Source organism: Sturnus vulgaris, chromosome 6, assembly GCF_052056855.1.
Source record: "Sturnus vulgaris isolate bStuVul1 chromosome 6, bStuVul1.hap1, whole genome shotgun sequence".
Classification (NCBI taxonomy): domain Eukaryota; kingdom Metazoa; phylum Chordata; class Aves; order Passeriformes; family Sturnidae; genus Sturnus; species Sturnus vulgaris.
The window spans coordinates 20,323,273-20,336,275 of NC_142248.1; the positions used below are offsets into that span (position 1 = coordinate 20,323,273).

Consider the following 13,003-nt stretch of genomic DNA (forward strand, 5'->3'; position numbering starts at 1 on the left):
CAGAATCATTCCATCCCCACCCTCCACAAAAATTATGTTGGGATGTTCGAGCCAAGCTACTTACAACTGCTTGCTTTTTAACTGCAGTTTGCAGAGCTTCTGAAACAGACCACCCTGTGTCCCCTCACATCTGTCAGTGCTAGTCACAAAGCAGTATTTTTTGTGTATACAGAATTTAGTGCTCAGAATATGTTAAGGCAGTCCTCAAGTCCTTTGGCAATTAGAATTTTTTTGACCTACTAAATCATGACTCTTCTTCATGTAAACACTTGTTTGGAGAGAAAGTTTCTTAGACATAATCTAGTTCTCATCATTAACTTCGAAGCACACTGAACAAATTGTTTCCCTGCTGCTTGGTGGAATGCAGAACTAAAGCTAGTGTAAACAAACTCACTGACAGACGGTGCCAGTTCAGCTCAGCCTTTACTAGGTATGTGGGTATGAGTCAGTGGAAGGACACATCCTACCATTCCCACCTTCCCTCTTTCTAGGCAAGGTGAAAATTCCAAGTCTAATCCATTGTTTCACAATAACATTTTAATGTATTGGGGTTTGTTTTGCCCTTTTTTCCTTGCCATCTTTTATAGTCTGAAGCATATATTACAGCATTTCTCTAAAAACACACAGATTTTGTGGTTAACATTTCCGTAGATTAGAAAGAGTTGCACTATAAATATGATGCAGGAGTGCCTTTCAGGTGATTTTCTCTTTAGATCGGTAAGTGTTGTGGAACTAGGTTCTTTAAATACTGGGGAAATTCAGAGCTTGGCACTACGGACAGTATATAATATTCAGATATCTAACAAAAGATATCAGACACAATCCCATTTCCTAAGGTGAATCAAAATAACTTCCAATTATACCAGCAGAATTTACAGGTTTTTGAAAGCATGTAGCTTATATATAGTAAGAACAGGCTTTATATCCTGGAATGATAGTAAGATGATGAAAAGCCAGTCTTATTCCAATTAACAATCAGTTCTAGCATTCCCTGCCACTATGCAGTACTTCACATGACAAGATTAAGAGTACTGGGCAAAATACATTCATGATCTCCTCACTAAGGAAGACAGTCTGGCAGGTCTAGCTACATGTTTTGTTTTGGCACAAGCCAGCTTTGTGTTTCTCTTTTGCTATTACTTTCCTCCCGTCTTTTTATTTTTACAAAATCTGTTAGCCCTTTTTTCAAGTCATTTGGTGGTATGATAGCTTTAGTGAGCTATCAAAAGCTGCTTCTATCTGCTGTAGCAGATGCCTAGAGCTATAGTGTGAAATCAAAGGAAATAAACTCTGTTGACATGATTTGTAGATTATACTCTGTACATCATAGTAGGTTTCAAAGGTTGTCTTTGTAAAGCTGCAAAAGAAATTTCTTTAACTCAGTAGTTATCTAAAAATCCTTATATTAGAAAAACAACCCCAGGAGTAGCTGAAATTAGGTGCAAATGAGTATGATTTTCAAAGTAGATTCTCAGATGGTGTAACATGTCATAACTTCCTAGTGTAATTATGGCAGCTTATGTTAGATAAGAATCTATTCCTTAATGATTATACCAAGGTATATAATACAAAGACCAAAGAAGATATTCACTTCTGCTACTGAAAGTAGTCATATTTCATTACTTGTATATGGGCTTGATGTTGTCAGCTTTGTCATTTTAATTGAAAATAAGTTTCATCCATATTTTTTTTAAAGTATTATGATTGATTTCTTCAATTTAGGTATTTGAATTTGATGCATTGTCTATTTTGCCATGCACTGAATCCCTTTGCTACTTAAAAATCTCAGATTCCCTGTGCTTACTGACTGTTCTAAAGAAGGAAATTAATGAAACAAACACACTAATCTTAGTTAGGAGATAAAGTGGTGTGATTAGTGACATACTAACTTGAAAAAATTTTGATTACTTTGGAGAAGAGAATAAAAAGCTATTAAGTTTTTAAATTCATTTGGTCCAGAAATAAGGAAATGTAGGAAAAGAGAATTTTTGAAGAGGAAGTATCACAGTCTGATCTGCAATGAGAAGACCTTGTGAATTTCTAAAAGAACTGAGCTAAATCAGATCATGAATTTCTGAATAAAATCTAGTTAGAGGACAGTACCTTTCATAAAATCATAACATTCTCTCTCATTTGACCTAGAAATAGGATGCTGCAAAGAAAAAATATCCTTGAGTAGGCAGTTTCAGAATCAACTGTACTTCTATGAGACTAACTCAAACTGCAATAAAAAGTATCTTTTCTTAAATCAGAAAATTAAGTGGAAGGTGTCATATTTTCACAAACCTGTTTCCATTTTAAAAGGAAATAAAATATAGTTTCTGATTTTTTATTCCAAATAGATTTTCACTGCAAATTGTATCAAATACTTATTTTCTTGCCCTAGTCTTACTGTTCTTTGTTGTGCTTCTTATTTCCTGGATTTTGGCATATCCAGATCAAGACACAGGTCACTTCTAAACTTGTAAAGATGCTGAATTGTTTATGACTTCATGAGAAGCTTTGCCTAGAGATAGGGAAAGAATCTAAGATGCCTGTGTCACAGGAGGGCATTCCTACAAAAATAATTATCCTTCCTTTCTGGTGAGGAGGTAGCATAGATAGCTCAAAGCTTCTAGGTACTATAAGCAAAATTGAATTTTATCATCCCAAAGATAATGACAAAATTAATTCAGTCTTGTAGAAGAGCCAGAAGTATTCCTTCAGGTACCATTTCCCTTCCTGGCTCAAAACACTGAAACTGAACACGTTCCTAATTCTGATAATGGACAGTTACAGCCTGGTTTCCTGAGCACCCTTACTAGTCAGCTCTCTCTGATTCTCATCAATATTGTGTATGTGACTTTCAGAAAAAAAAAAAACAGCATTCTTGGAAAAAAAAGAGGATGGTGAGGAAAAGCAATCCTTGTCTCCTTCTTCCCCACACACAGTCATGTAGTGTTACAACCATCTTTTTTAGGGAGGACTGCAGTCACCCTTCATCCCTACAGCCATCTGGGCTAAAATGCTGGCTTTGGGCTCCACGATGAAGAGCCACAAACAGAGGCTGTGGAGCACTAGTCACACATTACTGAAGGTAGGTATTTCACTTTTATTTGATTAATAGCTTCCTATCTAGAATAAGTTCCCTGAGTTATGGCACTTGACTACAGCAAGTATAGACACAAAAAATTTTGAATTCCCTTCATTTTTCATGAGGTAAACTATATGAACATAGCTATAAAGCTGTGAAACCACTCAGTCACAAAAAACCATTTCTGTAAGAAAATTGCACACAAATGCAGGTTATTTTTTTCCTAGAGGTTCACAAACATAATACAAATATTTTTTTTCTTATAATTAATTAAAAAACAATGAATATTCACTGAGAAGCTAGGACATATCATAGTTGATGTGGCAGTTGTGTTGTTGAGATTTTTGATTAACATTTGAGAGGAGGAACATGGATGGAGATTAAAAGCTATTTTATTCTGTTAGTGCTTTTTTGTGCTGTAAATTTCTACCACAGCTTTCAAGCAACTGTCTTTGTCATAGGAAAATATGCTTCTTTTGATCATTGATTCAAATAATTTGATGTACTTTACTTCACTATGTTAGTGTTCAGAAAAAGTAAGAAACACTTTCAAACTGACTCCAGTAGCTTTTCCATGCAGCTCAAGAAAAAACATAAGTATCAGTATCAGTGCTCTAGCAAAGCAACCACATTAATATGAGGTAAAAGTGATACAGCTACTATATGCTAAACACTTGAAAGATACTTCAAGACTAGTGTGGAATATTACTTTTTCTCATGAGTGATAATGTCCACTGCACTAAATAACTAATTCTTAGTTTGATGAATTACCTCATTTAAGAATGGCCATTCTATTTTTTAACTCCTCGTCCCTTATTTTACTGCTTCTCTTGATAAGTCACCTTGGCTAATGTTGTCCAAAGGCTGCTTACCTTCTGAACTCAGTTTTGGGATTCAGTAACATTTGAATGATTGAGAACTCAGACTGGGCATGATTTTTTAGCATGAAATATTGCACTGCAGTGCAAATTGAAGTTGATCAGGTCATAACTCCTGCATAATACCTTCCAGAACACAGAAGAAATTATCTAGACTTAGTCTTTATCCTACTGTTTCCAAATGTCTATCGCCTGACCAAAGATGTGTCTCATACATTTGTACCACTTGTTTTCAAGTATGAGGGGCAGAAGCAATCTTATGACAGTTGGACCAGAGTAAGTTATAAGAAGTCTGTGACTTCAAAAGCCATATTATAAATGTTTATAAAAAGGCTTTGCTCCAAAATTTTGGCATAAATCTGTTTCTTGTAGGGTTCAGGTGATTTTGTGTGCTATTTGGGGAAAATTTTAAATCTGATTGTTGAAAAGACTATTTGTTTTAAAATAGCCTTTCTTACCTATGATATACTCTGGACTGAATGTACTTGGCCTTCCCATCTTCTCTTTAAGTCCACAGTCTCTCAGGCAACGTTTTCACTCTTGCTGGGAGCTTTCATTTTATAATGACTATAAATTCATTTCTATTGAAATACCTCTGAAGTATCTACACAAATTTTTTAAAAAATGTTTTTATAACATTCAAGGCTTTTTATTTCCTATTTTAAAACTCTCTCAGTGTTTGGGAGGAAAAAATATCCAGGTCTGGTCTTTTGAGTTCAGCATGTCTTTCATCCCAAAACTCAGACCGTCAGGCAGAAAAATACCAGCTGATATTTAAGAAGAAACACAAGAACCTTTGACTACAAGATCAAATAGAACATCAAATAGAATGATGCCCTCATGTAACAGAGTTTTGTCATGTTTTTTCACATCTCCACAAACCAATGTGCGATAAAGACAGAGTAAAGCCGTGACATTGTACTTCATTCAAATATGTAGCTTGGGAATAATGTGACATTTTAGCTAACCACTCTTGCAGGAGATTGTCTTCAGGGTGGTAACAAACACAGTAATGTGCTCTACTGTCAGTCAGGCTTCTAACATCTTTTGCTTCTTTATGGCATATGACAGGAAACTGAGCACTATTTGTGTCACTGCTGAGCAGCTTAAATTCATGTTAGTATGAAAGATACAGGAACAAACCAAATTAATACAAGTTCTTTTTCTTAGCTCAGGTACTTAGCTATGAACTATGTTAGCTTCAATCCTTCACAAGTCCCATCTGGGAACACTGTAACAGGAGATGCTTTCCTACACTCAGGTGCTAGGTTTAGATTTTGTACTTTTATTTGTTTGATATAAACTAAATGACTCTTGTGAGAAATGACTTGAATTTTGGAGGAAGAAAATGGGTTTCCTATTAAAATTGATTGTATTCTTTTCAAACTAATTTTGCTGTCATTCCCCACTTTGTCAGAATAGCAAGGTTTTAGAACGACATCTCTAATATTTGTCATGGACTCAGACTCTAAAACACAAATCCAAAAAAAAAAAAAAAAAACCAACAAAACAAACAAAAAAAAAAAAACACAAAAAAAACAAACAAAAAAAAAAAACAAAACAAAAAAAATAAAAAAAATAATAAAATAAAAAAAAAAAAAAAAAAAACAAGAAAAAAGATTGCTGTGTTCCAGCTGAAATTGCGTCTTTTGGTTCTGAAAAGTGTTATTTTAAAAAGTGTTGTTCTTTCCAGCATGGAGGAAAAACTTTTAGGAGCCTCACTATTTCATTTTGGAGCAGGATTTCAGTCCCTTTGGTCAACCTCTAAATTGGCTTCCAAAATTCCTAGATAGCCTGAGATGTGCAAATTTCTTCAGGGTCTCCTATCATGTACCTGTGGCCAATGAAATTTTGACAGTGGAGTTTCACAGGACTTTGTGAAAGAAACCACCCAGAAGCTAAGCACACAAAGTGAAGATGAAAGCTTGACTATATCATTCTACTGGAGGTCTTTCAGCCTCAAGTGCATTTGCTTAATAGTTCTGCTGGTGTTCCAAGTTTGAAGAAAAGCAGTAAAACACTTAGCAGTTGTGAAGCTGAAAAATCAGTGAAGTCTGAACATATTTCATTTTCTTTTGAGATTAATTTCATATCTTTTGCTGTGCTGAGCCACACGAGCCTGTGGCTCTCATTAATTTTGGGATAATTTCATCAAAAGTATCGTACGACTACAAAAAGACACAAGATGTCGGCAGCTGGACAATATATTGAAAATTTGGCCTCAGAATTCCCAGGAGTTTTTCAAAAATATAAGGCCTAAGAGATAATGAAAACAATAAAGAGGAATAATATCTGTGAGGGCTTAAGTAAAAGAGAGATACAGATAAGCTCTCAGCTGCCTCCCTGATCACATAAGCAAAATGCAGAAAGCCCAGCTCTTGATATAGTGGAAGGTATGATTACTTGATTACTTGGTAATAAGTCATATTTGACACCCTCTTCTCCACTTTTCCTCGCTTTTTTTTTTTTTTTTTTAGCCGGTGTAGGAGTTATACTGCTTAAATTGTGTACGGTGTGCCTGCCATTGCCTGAAAATTTATGTAGCTGTTGCTATGGCTGCAGCTCCATCCACTGCATATTCTCAGCTCTCTACAGCTAAAATGCCCTGTGGAGTACAAATTTCCACTGCAGAGGTGCAAAAGAAACAGCATAAAATATTCTGCTCTTTGATCCAACTTATATTTTTATGTGTAGAATGTCATATGCATTTTGAAAACGTGAGCATTGTCAGTCACCAAAAAGCTATTTCCTTTTCTGCTAATGCTAGAGTAATTTGCTACTGTATCTTTTCTCTTTGGTAATTGCAGAGGGCAATATGCTCACATGGGTTTATAGAGCCTAACCTGTTTCAGCAATCTTGGTATGGGTTTGTTTCATTTTCATTTGGTTTGTAGAGCACTCCGTTTTTCACAGTTTAAGCACAACTGTTGAAACTTTTCTTTCAGTACTGCTAAGAGGTAAGTGCCAGGATTTAGCATGTATAACATTGTCTGAGGCATTTGTTCAGCTGTCTGTTGAATCCCCTGAAACTAATGCTCAGTCTCTATTAAAGTCTCAGTCCCTGGAAAGCAGAGCCCATTCTCTCCTATAATTAATCTTGCAGGTACTACCTTGACATTATTGGTTCACCAGCAGAGCAGAACTGCCCCAGCCATCAATAATAATTCAGCACATTAGGACAAGACCTATATACACAGCCCACAGATGTAGCTGAGTTGTGTGCAGGCTCCAGCACTCCTTGCTGACAGGGAAAAGAAGGAAAAAAAATCTCTGCAGTCAAAAGTGTTTGGGTCGCTGGATAATTTTGCAGCACAAAGGTCGTGGTGTTACTCATGCTTTGGCTTTATGTTTTTTTCTTCAAATGTTGGCACTGTTTGGCACAATGCTTGTGATTGTCTGTTTACTGAATCTTTATACTAAAGCTGTTACAAATTGGCTTTCACAGATGGTGGGAGCTTCTCAGATCAGGAGAGGCAGGGAATTTATTACTCAATATTTCTGTATTACTGATTGGGACGTGAGAAGCATAAGCAATCTGTTCTACTGCAGGGTTTGAGCTCTCCCTCCTCCTTCTCCCACCCCAAAAATTATGGCTAGCTGGAGAAGGATTTTTTTTTCTCATTTTGTGTAGATAGCAGCTGTGCAATTTCAAGCAGAATGTTTGCTTTGATCTTCCTTTCTTTAATTGAAATCCACAATTATGAGATTTGTTTCTTTTATGTTTGCTAGTTTATTGGTTTAATCTACAAAATGTGCTGTCTTGCTGTCTTACACAGTTAAAGGCAACAACACAGTTGGGATTTAAATGGCAAACTTGGAGGGGGGTTGCAGTCTCTCAGGTATTGGGGGATAAAACTTCTTTCATCTGATTTCAGATCATTATTCATATAGGGTAGCAACAAGAACCCAAACAATATGTCAACTAATTGTAAAGAATATCCCTAGGTAGCCACTTAATGCAAACTAACCACATGAAAGAAAATTTTAATATGGAGGCAAAAAATCCTGACGGCTTATTTGGAGATTTCCTTTTTTTGGAAGCCTTTGTTTTCATTACAGAATGCTTTCCTGGTCTCTCCAGTACCAACTCCTACCTACCTGAGTTTAGCAAAACTCATTTTAGAACAGTCAGGGTATTTACAGTTTGAGGGAGCCATTGTCAAACAGTCAGATTCAGAAGATATGGCAGAGTAAGCATCTGCAAACCAAATGAATTGAGAGAACAGCTGGAAACAAATGCACAGTGGATTTTACCTTGTTAGGTATAATTGGGGTGAAAGAACATTAATACTTGGTCCACCTATGGATTTTTAAATTGTTTTTTAGGTAGAAAATGTCAGAAAACTCTTATAACAAACTTCAGGAAGATAAAATCCCTTTCCCTTATCGTCTTTGCCAAGAACTATTTCCTGACAATAGTTACGGCCAGAAAGGAACTTGTAATAAATTTTCAAAAATACTTTGCATGTTTTTGTAATAACTTCCTTGTCTTGTGAGATAGATGCCTCAGATTGAGATGGTTCTAGCTCTGTGATTACCATATAACATGGACTGCATATCAGATTACCCATCAGTATTCTACACTGTTTCTCCAATTATGGAAAAAAAATCTGTGAAATCAAGTTCAATTGCATGTCTTTTGTTAGATTGCTAAAAACAGTTAAGAATTTGTTCTCAAATATACAAAGAAAAAAAAAGAAAGTCATTAATGAAACTGTATTACAAGTCATGGATCCATTCTGGAGTGTTCCTAGTTTATATCAGCTAATAAACTTTCCTTTAAAAGAAACTTTTTGCTCATGTATGGATATATTTTTTGTGATAATCTCAAATGGGAAATCTTATATAATTAATGTTGAGCAGAGCTACATCAAGCATGGACTTGACTGATAACCTGTCCTAAGGCTTAGTAAGGTCCTCATTTAACTCAATAATAAGGACTTATAGCAACTTTAGATCAATTTACAATAAAAAACAAAGACAGAAATCTATGAAGTCAGGAGGCTAAGTCATATGAACCTACGAACTCTGCTGGCTTGCAGTTCTAATGTGTGGGATTGCCAAGATCCCTTTCAGTTATAAAAAGCCCACAGTTTCCAAGAATCACAAATAATAACAAAGACCTGTCTCCTCTTGCTGAGATAAATAAATAAATATGTATGTAATCTCGTGTAGGTTTGTTTGCAGTGGTGATGCTGGTTTGGAGAGTGAGTGCAATGTGTTTGTTAATGCAGCCTGTAGCCCCACGCCTCAGTATTGCCATTGCTAAAAGCAACCTACAAGCTTTGAATTGAGCTTGCAAGGCCTCAGCTCTGAGCTGTTCTATTTCTGAGCTTGTCTTTACCTGCCTGTTGCTTTCAATGGGCTTTTGACAGGTCTGCTTTATCTGCAGCAAGCATTTTTTATTATTTTCTTATTTTCTTTAACTTACCATGGTACAACCATGGTTTCATAACAGAGAGTAGTAACAAGTAGCTCGAGAAATAAAATGCTTGTGAGTTTAATGGCTATGGAGCTGTTGTAGTTCTGTGCACAGAGGGCAAACTATAACATTTGTGACACTGAGAAGAATAAGATGATAGGACTCCTAAGGACTAAAGAAGGATCAGGAGTGACACAATGTCTGCCCTCTCAGGTCTGACTGCAAAGAATTCTTGTCACAGGTCTCTGCCTCTGATGTCTTGCAGAGCTCTGTGTTACAGATATTTTCTGCCACACCGGGCACATGATGGACACAAAAAGTATTGGGAAAAAATACCATTTCTGCATCAGTCTTATATTTTACCATGAGTTTGTCATGGTTAATTTTTCATTAGAAGCATAGTTATGTCGTCTTGAGACCTTTCTGGAAAAATCATAGCTATCCACTGTAAATTCGGGAATACTACAAGTATAAGAAACAGAATACATATTTTTATCATAAAATGCTGTGTCATTTCAATGCTTGTAATAAAAAGTAAAAAAACTTCTCAATATTATACTTCAACTATCACAACAACTCAGCCTGAGAAGTTTGAGGATATCAAATCAGAAGTCTGACCTCAGTGTCAGAAAAGAAACTAACATTAGATCAGTTAATTGCTTGATATGAATCACACAACTCCGCATACAAATCTGTAAGGCTAAGAAATACCAATTTAGATTTGCTGGATTAAAGACTTTGTCTCGCTACTAAAAAATGAAAGTCAATTAAACGGCCAGATATACATCCAAAGATTGTTAGAATTCTGTGCTAAATGCAATATTATGTATTAAAATGTGGCAGTTGTTCATAGAATCATAGAATAATTTAATTTTGAAAAGACCTCTCAGATCCCCTAGTCCAACTGTTAACCCAGGACTGCCATATCTCCCACTAAACAGAGTTCCCAACTGCTCTGTCTACAGGTCTTTTAAACACCCCCGGGGATTCTGATTCAGCCACTTCTCTGGGCAGTCTGTTCCAATGCTTGGCAGCTCTTTTGATGAAGATTTTTATTCTAATATCTAATCTAAGCTGTCCCTGTCATATCTTGAGACCATTTCCTCTCTTCCCATCTCTTGCTGCTTTGGAGGAGAGTCTGATCCCTACCTCACCAGTGGCTTTGAAAAGAAACAAGAAACTAATGAAGGCTTATAAGTGAGGATTTACCTTCCTAACCTGAGGTGAGTTCAACTTCATTTGGAGATTGTTGGCATCATTTTGTCATTTCACCATTTTATCAGCCTAACCCTTGCACAGTGACATTGCATCACCATTACAAATTTCAACATCTGTAAATCTCATTAGACCAGATTAAAAGTACAGAGAACACATTTTCTTAAAATTCTTGATAGCGAAAACTAAATAAGAACACTTACTCCAGCCCTTTTTCTGCTCTATTAGTTTGGATGATGGAATTCATATTCTACTCACATATCTTATTATGTAAATAATAATGATAAACTTATAGAATTGAAGAAAACGGTGGGGAGGAAAAAGACTACTGGGAAAAAATGTAATTTTGTTATTCTATATGGTTTTGTGTGTGATCATGGAGCAATTTAACACATAGAGCAATGCTTCTGAGGTTTCTCCTGAAAGCCTTCAGGATTTTATGTAGTTTCAGTGAACTAACTTATCTTTAATAAATGATATCTTGGCTACTTAAATGAATCTGCCCACAACGATACTATATATCTGCATTACAGTGTAATACTTGACATGTGGGTGCATGGTCAAGAAGGTATTGCAAATTAAGCTATGATGGAAAGAATATTAAGTGAAAATAAATAATACTTAAGAAGGGAAGTAATTTGGTAATATACATTGGATACAGCTATTTGGGGAAACAGAAACTGAACCAAGCTTGCAAATGTAAGTGAACTATAAGAAATTATTGATTCTGTTATTGAAGAGAACAGAAAGCAAAAAGCAAAACAAAGACGTGAATAAATTTGAAAAAAGGAGGCAAACTTTAGCTTTTCAAATTCTCCTAATCATCTATAGAAAAAGAGGCAGTGGAATTGATCAGTAAGCATAAATACAGCTTTTAAAGCTATCTTTCAAGTAAGTTAAAAAATAAATATATATTTGGCACTCTAGAGGGAAAATTACAAAAAAAAAGAAAAGTACTTCTGTGATTTTTTTACCACTTTTGCATCAACGAAAGTGTTACAAGTTTTATTTTTATCCCCAGTTTTAGGTTCAAAATTTAATTTTTCTATGTATAATATTTTCCCACATCCTTCTCTCTGTCTCTTTCTTTCTTTCTTTCTTTCTTTCTTTCTTTCTTTCTTTCTTTCTTTCATTTGCTAAGTAAAAGAGCACAAGAGAGCTAGGAAGAAAATGAAGGAAAAACTTACAAGGGAGAAAAGAAAAATTATGAAACAGAAATAAACGCTTTAGAATTTATTTTTATGTCAATGCAGATGTTTTGCCAGCTCTCTTCTGAATACAGAAGAAGGAATATTTCATTATCAGTCTTGAGCTTGCCACTTTTTATGATGCTCTAGAAATGCACTGGCAAGAGAAAAACAGGATATATCTCAAAAGTGTTTCTCTTTTTTCTGATTTGCATGTCTCTCTGGTAGGTGCATCAGATACATGTAGCTCAGTGTAAATGCATTATCTGTCATTTGCTATGTTTTAGTGGTAGGTCACTTAATTGGGAAGAGAGTGAAGCACCTCTATTCTATACATATATATGTATTACAAATTTTCTCAGAATTCTGTCTGACAAAATATTTACATTCTTGTGAACTGATTTGCTCTCTCAGTCTTAATGATCTCAGGCAGATTGTAAACTCCTTGGGATGTTCTTTCAAACCCTTCTATGCATTGCACTGGTCTATTGTTTTATGTTTTATTCAGAGGGAATGAAGTTGCAACTGTGTAACTCCACCACTCATAATCTGATGAGAGAGTGCTTGCTGCATTCTTTTCTGAGATGAATTCCAATAGTTCCGGTTAGCTGTCTCTTCAGCACACTGAACTGCAGAAAAAAATACTCTTTTTGAGTATGTCTACATTTATTAGACTCCTACAGTTATGCCGTCTTGAAAATGATGCTCAAAATGCTGCATTCTGAATCAGAGAGAAAATGAATAGCTGATATGAAGGAGCACTCACTAGATTATCACCCTCTGGGGCAGAGTTTCCTGAAATGCTGCAATGCAGTTTTATGATATGAGCAAGGTAATGTATGCAAGTACTGAAGGTATATGTATCAAGTTCTAGCTCAATTGTAAATTAAATTCACTCTAGTGGGTAAGGAAAGGAAATGTTTTGATTGTAAAATGTAACAATGTCTGTGCATTTTTAATTTATATTATTAAAGATTAGACTTCAAGACTAGTTCACAGATAGATTTTGACCAGATTAATATAGTTATGTAAAATATGCCAGGGAATAAATGAGTAAAGTATAATCTTTTTAATCCCACAGAGTGTCTTGAAATTTGTGAAAGTCACTTAACATGAGGGCAAATTTTATAGTTGTTATGAAAGAAATATAAAATTATCCATGGTCTTTTGAACATTAATTATCCTACAAAAACAGATTGATAAATCTCCTAACACTACTGTGGATATT

General features: G+C 35.3%; 2 long non-coding RNA genes across 3 annotated transcripts in view; one reads left to right on the forward strand and one right to left on the reverse strand.

Moving 5' to 3' along the window:
* Nucleotides 1–13,003, reverse strand: part of LOC148223345 (uncharacterized) — a 111,199-nt gene that overhangs the window by 54,917 nt on the left and 43,279 nt on the right. The window lies entirely within an intron of this gene.
* LOC148223346 (uncharacterized) overlaps nucleotides 9,954–13,003 on the forward strand; it is a 153,287-nt gene continuing 150,237 nt past the window's right edge. For both annotated transcript variants that reach the window (XR_015804549.1, XR_015804548.1), the window contains exon 1: nucleotides 9,954–10,596. This is a non-coding gene — a long non-coding RNA (uncharacterized LOC148223346). The remainder of the gene's footprint in view (nucleotides 10,597–13,003) is intronic.